The 3,242-nt window shown below is 32.0% G+C and overlaps 1 pseudogene; it reads right to left on the bottom strand.

Annotated features, from left to right (window-relative positions):
* Nucleotides 1–767: 767 nt before the first annotated feature.
* Nucleotides 768–2,171, bottom strand: LOC149528672 (SNF1-related protein kinase catalytic subunit alpha KIN10 pseudogene; annotated as a pseudogene).
* Nucleotides 2,172–3,242: the final 1,071 nt, after the last annotated feature.

Here is a 3,242-nt window from a genome sequence, read left to right as displayed (position 1 = left end):
TTTTAAAACAGTCGGGGATTTTTTTCAGTTTGACCGTTCCTTGGATTCTGTTGACTTGCGCTCCACAAAATACTGAAAAAGCTGGCATATTAAGAAAAACAGGGGTCCCAGGCTTGGGGGATGGTGACTGCCGGTCACAACAGGTAGTTGCAAAAATTCTTTACAGGTCTGAAGGATACAAAAGATTACACAGCAAATTGCTTGCTGAAGCTAGAATTCAGAAAAAGTGAATGCTGCCGATCACTTTCATGATTGAATAAAGTATCATTGATTACATAATGTGCCTCTTGGTAGAAAAAGAAGAAAACATTATTACCAAATTAAATGATCTCTATTGTATATACATCTTTTTGATTAATCCTTTTTCTTTACTTGATGAATATATATTATTGAACATTTGACCAAGTACGTGAAATTATATTTATACTGTAAACCCATCAAAATTTTCTTTAAGAAGTTAAAATGTGGCTATACCATGAAAATGAGCTAATTTATTAGTGACACTAAATAGAAATAAATATTCTACTTTGTCACTCCCACGAGAAAGCATGTGACAAACACTATGAACTGTGGTCATCAAAGATCATCCAAATATAGGAAAGGCCACCTTTCATTTCTTCTCTATTTTTTTCTTTGTTGTCCAAACAAGTTTTAATGCCCACTTTTGTAGTGAAGATTTTTAGATTTCAAGTGAAAATAATAAAATATTTATGGAACATTAAATGTTCAACAAAGATGAAGGAAATAATTAAAATTTTCTAGAGGTTTCATAGATATAATACTATAAGTTGTGAAAGAAAATTTGCATATGGATCAAGAAAGAGTAAATGAGGCCCTTGAACCCTTTGAAGATAAAGATTAAATTTATCTTGTCTAGTCTTGTAAAGTTGCACTTCAAAGTTGGCAACATTGAGTGATGATCTAGAGCTTATACGATCATTTTCTATTGTATCTTGAAAAATATTATTTTTGTGATTATTACAGAGGAATCAATATTCCAAATTCAATACGGAAGCCACCTATATTTTGTATTTTGATTTCTTATCTTCTTCCATCGAAGATTAAATTCTTGAAGTTCTTTGAGAGCCTCTATCATTATCTCCCAAGGATGTGCTCTAGACTGAATAATGCCCATTCCATCTCAACTGGAAATTGGGATCTTGAAGAACTTTCCTAGTAAAATAAAGTAGGAATTATGTGTCTCGTAATTGAAACTAGATTACCGTTTCTTATAAACTGCAGCATGTTTTCCATTCCTTCTCGAAACTCAGCCCCGAGGTAACCACTGGAAATAAAACACCGATTGACTAGCAGCAGATAATATGCAACTATACCCTTATTCCGAATTCTCATTCTGAGAGATTCTACCATTTGATTCCACTCAAACCTCATTTTTATCACTTCCTATAGAATTTCTTCCTCAATATTCTTTGCATGTTGAGCTGTATCTAGATGAAAAACAACTAAATAGCGTGAAAGTTTTCTTGAAACAATAGATGGTCACAATTTTTTTAAATATTCATTCTTTTCATAGGATTTATAACAAGCATCCTTCGAATCAAATGACTTGCTCCAAATGAAAAATGACTTGCCCTTAATCTTCTTGAAGAGATTTGTAATATTCTCATTGTCGAAAGATAAACTGCCATAAATAAGTACATAGTATATAACTCCATAGCTCCATACATCCAACTCAATACTCACATATAGCTTACCCAGGATAACCTTAGGTGCAACATAATTTGGACTTACAAATTTTGTCTAAGAAAATTTCCAACATGCATAGCATTTCTCAGAACAAAATCCATAATCTTAATATTGAATTTAAAATCTAGCAACAAGTTCCCTTGCTTAAGAACACAATGGACTATAATGTTTTTGTGGTGATATTCAACACCTGATATAATCTTCTGGAAAAAGCATCAGATCTCATTCTCCTGTAATAGACATTTCTCAATAATATAATCAAATAGTTCCCCAGAGTTGACATATTCATATCCATTTTTCTTATCTTTGTGAGATTAAGGATCTTTATGGAAACCTTATTCTTGTCTAAGTGTAAATTCTATAATCTTCACTTTCCCAAAAGAGCCAATTTTGAACATCTTTCCAAGTTTGTAATTTGGTAAATACATCTCCAGATTGTTGCTACCTTGAGATAATACTTGCATTTCCATTCAGCTCAAACATTTCCAATAAAAGTTTCATATCAATTTAAAAATAGGATGCCTAATTTATTGTTGGAATGAACAAAAGGTTGATACCGATGTACTGATATCCTTTTAGTTATTGTACATTTAGAGAACACTAGCATGACTTCATAATTAAGAAAACTTGTCATGCCAAAGAGTCAAGATTTACTCATGACTTAACAAAAATTAAGTGGAAATTTTCTTGTAAGTGCATCAAACACAAATATGTATAACCAAATCCATTATTTAGAGGGGACAGGAGCTCCAGTTTTATTGGCAGTACAAAATAGTGGTTTGTAGATAATAAAAAAATCAAATTCACATTTTAACTCCTACCTGATATTTAAACTAACACAAATCCACACCTCTGTAGGCCACAAGAGCACGCCAAGGAATTTATACAATGTTGAGCAGAAGACGAAAACTATTTCTACTTACACTTGTGGAGTATTAAGATTATGGTGTGCCATCACCATAGATGCCATTAACAATCCCCTCTTCTAGAATTAAGCTTCATGTATACACCAAAAGAGAAATTACCGGTGCCCTTACTGGTTATAACCCCATCATTCATTGTTACTAAAGGAAAAGAAATGTATGACAACTAGAGGTATAGATTTGGTATAGATTTCTTATTTGGACAAGTCAAGTTTGCAAGATTCTTAGCTAGTTTTGTATCTCTAATTGAATACTCAATGACATGCCTTTGTCTAGTATATACATGGTGCACTACATTCAAATTTATATGATCAATCAAGGGGATTCTCATTCTTCCAATTATTTTTTATTCAGAGTGAAGTGGAATTGGTATGGAGCAATTGTAAAACAACTAAGTTTTTCAACGAGTGGAATTTGTTGTTATGAAGGATAGATTTAGAAGAGTCAAAGCTTCACAGAGACTCCAAGATAGTCTATCACAATTATTCATGATGTAGATATATATTGAGTTATTTTAAGAAACACAAGTAGTTATTGTAATAAAGTCAAGCATTTTAATGAATAACTATGCTCTTTTCTGAACTAAAAATTGTGGCACTTATTACTTTCAAC

This window comes from Cupressus sempervirens, chromosome 11 (genome assembly GCF_028749045.1).
Source record: "Cupressus sempervirens isolate cs-2001-9-10 chromosome 11, ASM2874904v1, whole genome shotgun sequence".
Lineage (NCBI taxonomy): Eukaryota > Viridiplantae > Streptophyta > Pinopsida > Cupressales > Cupressaceae > Cupressus > Cupressus sempervirens.
Note: the sequence above shows the minus strand (reverse complement) of the source record. Positions and strands in the feature narration are given on the sequence as shown.